The sequence below is a fragment of the Bubalus bubalis genome, chromosome 1 (genome assembly GCF_019923935.1).
Source record: "Bubalus bubalis isolate 160015118507 breed Murrah chromosome 1, NDDB_SH_1, whole genome shotgun sequence".
NCBI classification, from domain to species: domain Eukaryota; kingdom Metazoa; phylum Chordata; class Mammalia; order Artiodactyla; family Bovidae; genus Bubalus; species Bubalus bubalis.
Genome location: NC_059157.1, coordinates 105,114,471 through 105,128,731, shown reverse-complemented (window position 1 = coordinate 105,128,731; position 14,261 = coordinate 105,114,471). Strand labels below are relative to the sequence as shown.

The window sequence follows — 14,261 nt, the reverse complement described above, 5'->3', positions numbered from 1 at the left end:
GGAAATGATGAACTATCTTTTTCATATGTAGTCTCTAATTTCAGTAATCCTTGAGAAGCTCATAAACACAGGAAAGAGTTAAGTAAACTTCAGTTTACCGACTTTTATTGGAAAACAAAGACCATAATTCTTAGATCTGGTTCAAATGTCAAATGTACTTTTGATGTTGAAATTTGACCATCTAGTCTTTGCAGTTTGTGATGTAGCATTTTTGAAAGGGAAGATGTGTTCTAAGTCTCAATCTATTTCTGCACTTTTTTGCAAGTTGTTCTGTCATGGTCATATATCAATGGATCTTTGGGAAACTGGCTGCATAAGAGCAGACTGAAAATGGAATATTGTGGTTCTTTTTAAGTTTAATCAAGATTATTTCTTTGCTGCTTCCTCCTTTTCCAAACTTCTCTGATCATTAGGGATATATCTTAATACAATACATTCTTTAAAATGTCAATGTCAATTGATTTTTTGAATAAATCTCATAATTTTTCACTGATCTATAAACTTAGAGGTTTAAAAACAAAATAAAATCAGTCTCCATTTGGCACTGGGTGCTAATACTTTAATTTTTGGTTCCCAGATTCTGTTACGCTATTAATGACCTATAAACAAACACTTAAGTGTTTACTAAAACTAATATATTTTTTAAACATAGCATTCTATTGTGTTATGACAGACAACGACTGATTTTTCAGGTTTTCAAATCTAGATTTTCTCAGTTCTATAGGCTTTCTTATAAAGGGCACCTTTAATTTTAGTTGATAAATCTGGTAAAGCAGAATACTTGCAAGTCATAAATAGTACTGTAACAAGCTACTGACCTATACAAAGTCTATGAGTTTTATTCTGAATTGTTATGGTAAGTTGGCAATTAATTGACATAACTCTTTCTCAGTTTTAGATACCATTTTACTATATTTGGCCTTATTTTATTATCTTCTAGTTTATTTAAAAAAAACTCTTAACACTCCTTTTGCTTATGATATTATATTAGCTTGTTTTAGATTTCCCAGAGAATGTCTACTAATTTTTTTTTCAGTTGTGAGCATGTTGTTTAACACTGAATTAAAATAAAATTCAGTATATTGTTTGCTTTCTTTTAAACTTCATATTGATATCAGTCATATATTTTAAATATCTCATGAAGATTAAAAAATCTTGCTTCCTGTTATTTCTACTCCCATATGCATTATATCCTACACAGAAAAAGCACTAAGACCTTTGTTACATAGCACACCTATAGGGTGCACACTTGCGTTGCTGTGTGTAATTGACTGCCGTGCTTTAGGCCGATGAGGCCACTGAACAACAGGTTGAACATTGTAAATACAGAATGAGCTATATTTGCTTAAATCATCTTGAACATTAATTGTACTGTATTGTTGAATGTCTCAAATATATTTGATTATATTTTATTCTTAGTCAAATATTCTAAAATTATTTAATGAGTATATTCTTAGAATTATTTCCTTTTTTTATAAACCTAGGTACTGTGACCCAGAGGTTTTTTTTTTTTTTTTTCACTGAGAAAGTCATTATGGAACTAAACATGAGTATTTTTGGCCATTGCCTAGTGTTTTCCATAGGAATTTTGAAATATTTTCTTTGGGAAAATGATATAGCATTGGGATAGTGGTCACTGGCAACAAAGAAATTAAAGATGGCAGAAAGACTCAAGATAGAATGTGTGGATAACATTCTATCCAACAGTATTACATAGGTTTTTACATTTAGCATAAACTGTAGGCCATGAAGGGAAGATAGATACATGGATCAAACAAAAAAATGTGGATGTAATGGTCAGTGGTTTATTCTTTATGAATATTCCTACTAAAAGACACATGATGAGGGAAAGAAGGACCTAAGTTGATGGAGTGTGTGCGTGAATGGTAAAATACATTGGATATTGAGAGTGTGAAGAAAAGAGATACAGATTATATGTGGTTTTATGGCTTTAACTACCTAGTGTTGTACATTTACATAGAGTTTCTGTTGTAAAAACTGAGGGGCTCCTATATATAATTGTCTTGGTATAAATAGAATATATAAATCATTTAGGTCGACTTGGAATTTTATTATTTGTGAAGATAGACCTGTTTGATTTTGACATCTGGTGTGCTATTATTCTTACTTTGCAGTCAGAGTAAAGATTATATATATAGTTTTTCTCAAATTATAATGTGAATATGATTATACAAAGCAAGTGTGTATATGTGCATGTGTGTGTACATGTGTAAAAAAGGACACTTTCATTTCTATGCCTTTGTCTTTTTCTATCTCTCCTGAGTCTGCTGCTTTTTGCTTGCCAGTTTTTCTTTGTCTCTATCATTTTTATCATTGAACCCATCTGCGTAGAAAATAGAATGCTTAGTTTTTAAAATGTTAATGATTTATTTTTTGTTATTTTGTTCTCTCAACTTGTTTTCACCTCAAGAGTTAAGGAGCAAGTATAAGTCGTTTTCGTTCTCACATTCAAGAGGTGTTTCTGCTTTCTTTCCCGTCCGTTTGTCCATATGTTTGCTGGTCTCTGATAGGCTGTGCAGCGAGACAGCAGTTTACTATCTGTGTGTGTGTGAAATTAGCTAATTGGTGTTAGCAGAAATATTTTCACATGTTTTATAAGCAAAGTGCAGCAAGGTATATAAATGTAGATATGATCCAGACACGCGCACACTCACGACTGTCACTGCTCATGCATAGGCGCTCAGAAGTAATTAATGTTAATAAGATTTTAATGTGCTTGTGAGATCATAATGAGGAGAAATGAATGCTCTGATTAGGAAAAGGTAACTGTGTGTGTGTTTTGGCTTAGAACAAGATTTCAATTTTTATAAACCGCAATTTTAGAACTTGTTTGTGATTGCATCAATTGGTTTTTATTTTCAAATTAGAGGTCTGTTTAGCCATTTGAATGATTAACCAAATAAATGGGTAAAACCCTGATCATAAGGAACAGCGCAGGTTTTCATTTGCAAGGCAATGTTAGTGTACAGCAAGGCTCTGATCATATCTTTTGCCAATGGACCATTTTTATGTTGTTTTTTAAAAAGCTTTTTCTCCGAAGCTACTTGTGGAAATAGTTCTAATTTTTATAAATGTAGATGTTATCTATATGTTCTGGAGATACTAATCAGACACTGTAATTACTGTGTCTGAAATACATTCCAATCAGTAAATAATGGTATGCTCAGTGTCCAAAGAATCCATATCATGCCTCTTGAAATGTTGGGAAAAATGTACAACAATCTAGATTTTTCTTCCTAAACATATTCTTTACAAATTTTAGAGGTTTGGCAACTTTTAAGGGTGAAGTAAATATCTCAGAGTAAGCAAAGATGCTGTCTTTTCATGGACTCAGAGGCTGTGCAGTCAGCAGCTACACAATTGACAGGCTTGAATCCAGCCAGATCCTTCTCCAGAACAAGTTGTTTTTTTTTTTTTTTTTTTTTTTTAAATATCATTTACAGAGTTTTGGTATACATTTGCATTATTATTTTAAATTATAGGATAAATCTAAATATCTACCTTGCCCCAGGGCACATAGAAATCACTTGCGTATTTTTTACTATAATAGTGGATTAAGATATTCAGGAATTGGAATCCCTTTAAAAGTAAGTATAATACTGAAGGGGCTTCCCCCCATGACTCAGCAGTAAAGAATCCGCCTGCAATGCAGTAGCTGTAGGAGATGCCAGTTCCATCCCTGGGTTGGTAAGATAGCCTGGAGGAGGATGTGACCACCCACTCCAGTATTCTTGCCTAGAGAATCCCATGGACAGAGGAGCCTGGTGGGCTGCAGTCCAGAGGGACACAAAGAGTCAGACACAACTGAAGCAACCTAGCATGCTTGCATAATACTGAAATACAAGAGGTCTTGGATTATATGGGGCTATGGAGTAGTATAGTTTAATTCCAACAAATTCTGTGGTTATGGCTTAGATTCTTTTAGGTTTTGGTTATATTCCTACAGTCTTTGAGCTGTAGTTTAAAAATGGTGGTGAAGAAAGAGAAGGTATTAGAGTTAGTTCTAATGAATAATTCTGCAGTTTCTGTGATTTCCCAGAGGTGTGTTGGTTTTAGCTTTTCGTAGAATCCATGACAGTGATGATTATTGGCTAAAAGAGGCATTTGCCTTTAATATTGTTTAATTGACTGTGAAGTCTTATGTCATTGTGGCATCATTTGGAAAAATTTTTTCCACTTGAAGTTTATAAAGAAATTCATATATATTTTCTTCCAGTGCTTGCTTTTTCTATTGTAATTTTTTTCCTATGCTGCTATACATAATTTTAGGTTTTCTACTCTATGTTGGGCTATCTATTCATATGCCATTATTGCTTTTTTAATTATAAAAAACTTAGATCATGTTTTAATATATAAAGTATTAGCCTCCCACCTCACCCCCACCATTGCTCTTTTTGTCCGGGGTTTTTATGACTTTTCTTGCTTAGTTGTTTTTCTAAATGAACTTTATAATAAACTAGCAGACTTCAAGGGGAAAATAAAACTGATGTAACCCTATTGGAATTATGATAAGTTCATGAATCAACATAGGGACAATTAATATCTCTATGAAGTTGAATCTCCATGTTTAAGAATCTGCTTTCCCCCTCCACTTATTAAATAACTTCTGTGTCTATCAAAAGTGTTATACAGTTTTCCTTATAAAGGTTTTAAATGTTTGCTACTAAGGTTTGGTGTTCTATTCATTTGTTTATTTAATTGCTTGCTTTTTTTTTTGGCTTCCCTAGTGGCTCAGATGGTAAAGAATCTGCCTGCAGTGCAGGAGACCTGGGTTCAATCCCCTGGAGAAGGGAATGGCAACCCACTCTAGTATTCTTGCCTGGAAAATTCCATGGACTGTGGAGCCTGGCAGGCTACAGTCCATGGGATTGCAAAGAGTCAGATATGACTCAGCAATGAACACTTTATTTTTTTACATCCTTCCTATCCTAAACAGTTTTCATAATATTTTTTGTTTGTTTGTTTGTTTCTGTATAGAAAGGCTATTTATTTTGTGTGTTAATTTTGCAAACTCCCACTTTACAAAATTCTCTTCATTTTTGTCGTAGCCTGAGGTGGGTTTGAGCTCCCGTCTAGCACACTGCTTAGTAACTGTGAGACCATGGGCAAGTTATTCTGAGCCATTTTACTCACCTATAAACTGCAGATAAGAAAACCAAACTCCCACAGTGATGGAGACTAAATGAGATCATATTGTAAAGCCCAACACATAATAGGGACTCAATTACTGATATCCATTGTTAATGTAATATGATGTGATATGACAGTCTTCCCTGGTAGCTCAGTGATAAAGAATCTCCTGCAATGCAGGAGATGTGGATTCGATCCCTGGGTCAGGAAAATCCCCTGGAGAAGGAAATGACAACCCACTCCAGTATTATTGCCTGGGAGATCCATAGACAGAGGAGCCTGGCAGGAAACAGTCCATGGGGTCACAAAAGAGTCAAACACAACTTAGCAACTAACAACAACAACCATTATGTTCTACCATAAGAAATTGACAACTTTATATTTTTTTAGTAAACAATGTTAGTAGACACTAACTTGTGAATGAGCTTGTGTGGAGTAGATATTGAACATAAACGAACTCATGATGGCATTAACGTATGTAGAATAATAGTGCTTGCCAGTCTGTTATATAACACTTGTGAAATTGATGGAAAAACAGTAATTGATAAAAACGTAGTCCCATGATTTTTAAGCTTCTACTTTAATAAAATGGTTGTGAACTTTGTGAATACACTCTTTTAAGGCATCTGACACTGTTGTTAAAAAAATGAGAATATCAGAATTTCAAGATCATTATATTCCCACCTCATGGTTGTTCTGAGGGTTAAGTGAGATAATGCATTGAAATTATAGTACCATTATTAATAACAATAATGGAAGTGCCTAGCTCATGGTAAGGGTTTGAAAATGGTAGTTGATTTTTTTGGTTACTATTTTATTATTACCTTTGCCAGTTCTCTACTCCCACATGTATTTCCCACCTCTATATATTCTTTTTCTTACTAGTAGTGTTGTTCTATGCTTAGAATAAATATATGAAATATGTCTTACAATGGTCATTAACATAAACATAAAAGAATATATCTATAATTTGTCAACATTGAAATTAGCTAAGAGTGAAGTAAGACTCCATCACTGGAGCATAAAAGAACTTTAATTGCTGTGGATAAAATTTCTGAGGAGTTGCAAGGATAAAGAATAATTTCTCTCGAAGAATCATAGATATCTTTTGTCATAGTTTAGAGATGGCCAGAGTTCTTATTTAGCACTCAGTATCATTACTCCTCCACAGCCTCAGAATTCTCCTTTGTTCATTCATACATATGGAAAACAACAGAATCCCGGGTGGTATAAGATATACAAACAGCAAGATTACCTAGATGAACTGTTCCTATTCAAGAAGTCTAGTAGGTTAGTCAGACAGGAAACAATTAGCTTATATGCACGGACTTTGAGGGTAGATTATTAGGTTTGAATTCCTGCTCTGAAGCTTAGTTCAGTTCAGTTCAGTTCAGTCACTCAGTCGTGTCTGATGCTTTGCAATCCCAAGGACTGCAGCACGCCAGGCCTCCCTGTCCATCACCAACTCCTGGAGTTTACTCAGACTCATATCCATTGAGTCGGTGATGCCATCCAACCATCTCATCCTCTGTTGTCCCCTTCTCCTCCTGCCCTCAATCTTTCCCAGCATCAGGGTCTTTTCAAATGAGTAAGTTCTTCCCATCAGGTGGCCAAAGTATTGGAGTTCCAGATTCAGCATCAGTCCTTCCAATGAATATTCAGGACTGATTTCCTTTAGGATGGACTGGTTGGATCTCCTTGCAGTCCAAGGGACTCTCAAGAGTCTTCTCCAACACCACAGTTCACAAGCATCAATTCTTCAGCACTCACCTTTGTTTATAGTCCAACTCTCACATCCATACATGACTACTGGAAAAACCATAGCTTTGACTAGATGGACCTTTGTTGGCAAGGTAATGTCTCTGCTTTTTAATATGCTGTCTAGATTGGTAATAGCTTTTCTTCCAAGGAGCAAGCATCTTTTAATTTCATGGCTGCAGTCACCATCTGCAGTAATTTTGGAGCCCCCAAAAATAAAGCCTGTCACTGTTTCTACTGTTTCCCCATCTATTTGCCATGAAGTGATGAGACCAGTTGCTAAGATCTTAGTTTTCTGAATGTTGAGCTTTAAGCCAAATTTTCACTCTCCTCTTTCACTTTCCTCAAGAGGCTCTTTAGTTCTTCTTCACTTTCTGCCATAAGGGTGGTGTTATCTGCATATCTGAGGTTTTTGATATTTCTCCCAGCAATCTTGATTTCAGCTTGTGCTTCCTCCTGCCCAGCATTTCTCATGATGTACTCTGCATATAAGTTAAATAAGCAGGGTGACAATATACAGCTTTGATGTACTCCTTTTCCTATTTGGAACTAGTATGTTCTTTTTTGTTTTGTTTTGTTTTGTTTTGTTTTAAACCGCTGCCGCCCTCCCTGGAACTAGTATGTTCTTCCATGTCCAGCTCTACCTGTTGCTTCCTGACCTGAATACAGATTTCTCAAGAGGCTGGTCAGGTGGTCTGATATTCCTATCTTTTGAAGAATTTTCCAGAGTTGTTGTGGTCTACCGAGTCAAAGGCTTTGTCATAGTCAACAAAGCAAATGTTTTTCTGGAACTCGATTGCTTTTTCGATGATCCAGCAGATGTTGGCAATTTGATCTCTGGTTCCTCTGCCTTTTCTAAATCCAGCTTGAGCATCTGGAAGTTCACATTTCACATATTGTTGAAGCCTGGCTTGGAGAATTTTGAGCATTACTTTACTAGAGTGAGATGAGTGCAGTTGTGTGGTATTTTGAGCATTCTTTGGCATTGCCTTTCTTTGGGATTGCAATGAAAACTGACCTTTTCCAGTCCTGTGGCCACTGCTGAGTTTTCCAAATTTGCTGGCATATTGAGTGCAGCACTTTCACAGCATCATCTTTTAGGATTTGAAATAGTGCATAACTTTAAGTGAGTTATTTAGCCTATCTGTGTTTCAGTTTCCTTATATACAAAATGAAGCTGAAAATAGAACCTACTGTATAGGACTGTCCCGAGGATTAAGTGATGGGGTTCATGTACATCGTATAGAGCAATGATATAGTAAGCTCTGAGTAAACATTTCTTTACCAGGTGAGCCACAAGGGAAGCCAAGAATACTGGAATTGGTAGCCTATCCATTCTCCAGTGGATCTTCCCAACCCAAGAATCAAACCCGGGTCTTCTGCGTTGTAGGCAGATTCTTTATCAACTGAGTTATCAGGGAAGCCCTGATAAACATTGGTTAGCACTAATATAATACAGTAAGCTCTCAGTAAACGGATTCTTTACCAGCTGAGCCACAAGGGAAGCCCAAGAATACTGTGGTGGGTAGCCTATCCCTTCTCCAGTGGATCTTCCTGACCCAGGAATCCAGCTGGGGTCTCCTGCGTTGCAGGTGGATTCTTTATCAACTGAGCTATCAGGAAAGCCCTGATAAACATTGGCTTAAACTAATATAATTATTAGATAAAGCAGAATAAAATTAATGTTGCAAAACAATAAAAATGAAGTATTAATGAACAAAAAAATACAGTATTATAAAGGATGGTAATACTGATTTTTTTCTTTCTATGGCTGGGGGCAATGGAATTAGGGAAGTTTTCTTGGATGAAGTGATGTTTATACTGAAACCTTGAAACATAATTTCTGTCGGGCGAGAGAATATGGAGGGGTAGGAGTGAGCTGATTTCTAGCCTAGGTGGACAGTCTAAGCAATGATTTAAAGGTGGTAGAGAAGTAAAAGTAAAAACTTCTTGGACTTTGGAATCAGAAAGACTGCTATCTGAAGCCCAAATTTACTCCTTATTAGCAGTGTAGCCCTGGGCAACACAGGGTCTATTTGATTTCTTCCCCTCTGAGATGTGATCTGGTAACTCTGTCTAGACAGTAAGTTATAGTGATTATGGGGCTGACCTTGTCATGTGCTGCCTGTTGTCCAATGTCTATAAAGTATTTTGTCCAATTTTTAGTTGTTTAATGCAGGAGGTTAACTCCTGTGTTGCTTCCATCATTTTCTGAAGCAGAGGACTAAGATATTACTTTCACTTTTCTCCTCATTGAGTTTGGGCGTTATCTAATTTTGTTAGCGCCCTATTGTTAGTTACCTTTGTTGTACTCACTTCATTGCATTACAATATTTAGTTCACTTATCTGCCTTTCATCGCTCTGGCTTCTTTGAAAATGGGGACTGTGTCTGGTTCACGTTTATTCCTACTACCAGCCTGCTGCTATGGAGTCTGGAACATAGCAAGCTGTTACTGAATATCTTTTACATTCAGTATAATTACCATGAGTTGTAGTTTAATGCTATACTGTGAAAGACTGAATGTTATGCTAGAGTTTGGACTTTATTTGGTAAACCACCCAAGGTTTTTAAGGAGGTAAGGGAAATTCCTTGAGCCTTTATTTTTATGGAAGGTAATTCTGGAAGCATAAAGATGGATGGCAGAGATTAGAGGATGAAAATACTTAGATTACTTAGGATTCTAGATAGTACAGTGGGAGTAGAAAGAACATTGACAGGATCTGGGGATTGTTTGAATGGGTGCTGCTAAAAGGGGTGGTGGAAAAGTGATGACCCAGGTTTTCAAAATTGTTGATCAAATCCTTTAGAATTAAATTTTATGTTCTTCTGTCTTTGATACCTAAATTAAGGATTTTAGTATAAAAATTTGAGAGCAAAAATTCACAATGCAAAGAAGTAATTAATGGTAGGGATTTAAATTATTTTTTTACTAGAATAAAGCTTGAATTTGAAATTTTTATAATTCTTAAGGGAAATCAATTGTGGGTCTTATTTTATTATGTAGAAATTTTTCATTGTACTTTAAATATCATTGTCTCTCTTTACATACATTTTCCCTCATTATAATCTCTTTTCATTGGTTACTATATCTATGTGTGTATATATTTCTCTTTCCTCGTTAGTTTTTAGGTTTTTCTGAAAGATTGCTTCTTTTAGTCTTTAGAGTATGTTGGTCTTGGACTCAGAAATTCATTTTGTACAGTTGTGTGGGATAGTATCTGTAGAAGAACTGAGTGTAAGAATTAATTTTTCTCAAAAATATTTCAAAGTTTCTTTTGTAGTATCAGTTTTCAGCCAAATTGTCTTCTCTTTTTGAGAGAAGTTAGAAGAGCTACTGAGAGAGTTGAAGCTGTGGTAGAAGTGGGGGAACAAGAAACATTAGAACAATTATGGAAACCCTCCAATGCCAAACATTTAGGTATTAAATATAATCATAGCTATTTGAAAAGTTAAAACACTTACAACAAGAACTTGTTTACAGTGGTCTGAAGGACATTAATTAGAACTAATGGATTGAAAATGTGGAAAGAAAATTTTCTCCCAGAGACTTCTATTCATTCAATCCTGTAAGGAAGTAATGCTTCTAATAAAAATGTGATCTAACCTGAAAAGAATGATACAATGCTTGAATCAACAATAGCATCCTGACAAGGTAGGGGAATATTTTTAATTTTGCATTCCATTTCTCGTTTTAGTTTCTTCTGTAAACTATGTGTTACTCCTGTTATAGAGAAAGACACACACAGTGACTACCATTTATTGAGTCACTCTTTGTGCTGGTAACTGAACTATGAGGTAAATATTATCTCCCTCATAAGGCAGATATTATTTACATATTATCAGTGAAGAATCTAAGGCTAAATTAGATTAAATAACTTCCATAAAGCTACATATCTAGTTATAGCAAGTTATTTGGAATCAGTGGTATAATAGGTAAAAAGAGATTGTTAAATCTAATGTGTATTCTGTCATGTGCAGTGAAAGGAGTTTTTACCTTTCATCCAGTAGATAGAGGAAGATGATCTGTTTTGGAATAGGAGTTGAAAAGGGCTAAGGGACGCGGGCAAGTGTTTGTGTTTCTGACTGGTTGGAGTGAGTGTATCCGTGAATGCTGATGCCTCCCTGTGGCATGTCTCTACAAAATTCTAGGTGCTGCTTTTGGCACTACTTTGTACAATGATGTCCAGGGCAACTCAAAACTGCATTATGCCTTGCTGAGGCCAGTTGAGGAGTCAGGAGCAATGGTGACTGCAGGGAAGTTGTTTTTTTTTTTTTTTTTAATAAGTGTTAACTTATGTTTGGAACATCTTTTGTGGGGCGGACTTACTCCGTGAAACTATTCCAGGCCATTAGAGCACCTTGGACACAACACCATGCATTGAAAGTCAAATTGGTTTCAACTCTGATCTAGTCTCAGAGTCGATGGTCCTAATCAGTGTTTTATTGTGTATAATAAGCATATTATTTAGTTACTTGCATCAGTTTCTGAAAAACTCAACACTTATCCCTAGATACAGTTTTAAACGCCCAAGTGATTTTGAGTACCAGCCCTGAGGACAAAAAAAAATCAATTATATAAAATGATCTCTTGCTTTAAATGGGGAACCCCAAGAACATATAATCAATTAGAATTTATCAGTTTCTTTTAATGGCAAGAATATTCACACCTGGGTGAATTTTAGTGATTAAAAAACCCAGTCTCTTCTAAGTTCCGCTGTAAAGAAGTCTAGTTATTTGCTTTAGTTTCAAAAGAATAATTCCCTAAGTATTTCAAAATGTCCAACTGCCTGCCCCAGCTATTCTCTTTAGAAGCTTCTTTCTCATCCTCATGGCACATCCCTCTGCCATGCATGACCAGCTGCAAGCTAAACCCTGTGGAATAAGAATTCTTTCATCCCTTTGTGTGATGTGTTTCATTTTCGGAGTTTGGATGATCCTCTTCGGCAGCAGAGGCAGGCATTGTTAGTTTCAATAGGCGGCCTGGATGCGCAAGAACAGTCATCATAGAGACAGGCTCTCAGGGTCTGTCCCTTCGTGCCATGGTGCTGTGTTAGATCACTTTCCCCTGCTGGATTAATGGCCAGAGAAAAAGGAAGACAAACTGTACCCAAATCAATCCAATTAAAGTACTTGAACTTTACTGATGTGCATCCTATTGTTTTCTCAACTTCCTAACCTATGGCTAATTTCTCCAGCCAGTAGAAAGGAATCACATAAATAAGAGAATTATCTCAAATTTGCAATTTTCTTTAGTTTGAAAAGGCTTCAACATTTTGTTCTATAAGATGAAATAAAAATATGTGTTTTATATAGCTGAACTTTTTGAGGGTTTGATCTTTCTGTCTCTCCTCATATTTTCACCAAAATTACTGCCAGAACTTATTATATGAAACTGCTCAGCCTTTAACATTTTATCTCTGTTCACAGTCTCTACTGCAGCATTAGTTCATTCTGGGCATTTTGGCTTTCTTGAATCTCCAATTGATTCTCACTCTCATGACTGGTGATATCCTTTCCAGGTTAATCGAGTATTCTCTACTTGTGCTCTGTCATCCATGCCACTCTAAGGAGGAAGGTAATTTGGGCTTTGGGCTCTCAGCCCCATCATTTGTGAAATGACCTCCCTGACTCTATGTTCAAAGTACAAGGTAGGATTTCTAGTAACAGTATATTATATATGTATGATGACTGATAGTTTGTAAAGTGTTTTCATATATTTTATTTTATGTAATTCTGACCATAGTTCTTGAGATGGAGAGAGAAAATATTGTCGTCTCCTTTTTTAAATAAGGAAAGTATAATTCAGGGAGGGGAAGTGAATTATTCCACATCAAATAAGTAGTAACAGGTTGAACCTGAACTTTAAATTTAGAGCTTTTACCACATAAGGTGATGGTTTCCTCTGGTAGGGACTTTCTTTCTTAAAGTCTGAGTTTCTTCATTTATTAAGTACATGTTTTTATGTGTATGAGTGTATATGTACATACTCACATACGTAAAGTAGGGAACAGGCTTTGTTATACTTTATTGAGCTTAGGGTAGAATTTTATGACTTTAGTTTTTATCAGTGAAGTAGTCTCCCAGTATTTCTATTTAAGAAACATAAGAAGGAATGTATTAACTTCCTAGTATAGTGTGTTACTGTAAACCCCCTATAAAATATGATTATATTTTTCAATTGTAAATCCATTGTGCCAGAATCCTAATATACTTATTAAATAATATTCTTTGTGATTAGGGAAGGTATGAATATAGTAGAAGCCCTCCTGGCCAATCCCTACTTTAGGCTGATAGGAAACTCTGAAATATGGTGTATTTCTGTCTCCCTGTTTACTTGCTGTTATGCTTACTTAGAGTCATTTGTGTTTGTTTTTAAATTTGTTTATGCCAATTGAATGTGCAATTGTAATTTAATTATGCAAACTGGTGAAATATGAGTAAAAAAAGTATAAATGTCTATTGGAATTATGTGGAGAAGGCAATGGCACCCCACTGCAGCACTCTTGCCTGGAAAATCCCATGGATGGAGGAGCCTGGTGGGCCGCAGTTCATGGGCTGCCGTCTATGGGGTCTCACAGAGTCGGACACGACTGAAGCGACTTAGCAGCAGCAGCAGCAGCAGCATTGGTATTATGAAATTTAAGTTGGCTGCTTTAGAAAGACTTTGTAAAGGTGAATCACTAAAACAAGTGAGTGTGGGTAGACAACATGAAAGATCTCCTAGGGCAAGGGTAGCGGATGAACGTAAAAATTGGAAGGGTCCTGCATTCAACTTGCTTTGCAAGTCTCTTTAAGCACTCACTGCCATTAAATAAACCAAAATCTTTAAACTCTCACTGACTTTACTTAAATGCTACATTGTGTAACAGTCTGAGTAAGGAGAATAATGTGACTTAGCAGATCAAGAGTCGATGACAGCCTTTGATCTTACATAAAAGATTGGTCAATCAGTGTAAATTTTTTGTTTTAACTTTAAAGGAACAAAATATCTTTAAATTCATTTAAACAACTTGCCCCCTGTTTTTCTGTATCCTGTTTAAAAAATGAAGATAAAAATGATTTTACCTAACACGAAATTTTTTGAATGTGTGAGGATTAAATGAGATAATACATGCAGAGTGCAGAGCACCTAGAACAATGCATGACACAGGTACTGAAACATTAGCTATCATTGTCATCATCAATATCATTTCCTCTCCCCACGTCCTCCTTCTCATCCTCTGAGTTTATTTGCTGAAGGGCTTACATACACCGATATTAAAAAAAATAATCTTCTAGATCACAACAGCCAGCTATTGGAATATTATGTTTGGGTTGGCAGTGAAACTGTCCATTTCCTAAGCCCACCCC

At 35.8% G+C, this 14,261-nt stretch overlaps 1 protein-coding gene across 22 annotated transcripts in view; it reads left to right on the top strand.

The window, feature by feature from the left end:
* The window catches only part of ZBTB20 (zinc finger and BTB domain containing 20), an 869,399-nt gene that overhangs the window by 70,350 nt on the left and 784,788 nt on the right, over positions 1-14,261 (top strand). For 3 of the 22 annotated variants that reach the window (XM_045166105.1, XM_045166753.1, XM_045166203.1), the window contains exon 2: positions 12,431-12,559. The exons of 18 other annotated variants lie outside the window; for them this stretch is intronic. The gene's annotated coding sequence lies outside the window, so the exon portion shown is untranslated. The remainder of the gene's footprint in view (positions 1-12,430; positions 12,560-14,261) is intronic. One more of the 22 variants, XM_045166465.1, reaches the window with a different exon arrangement.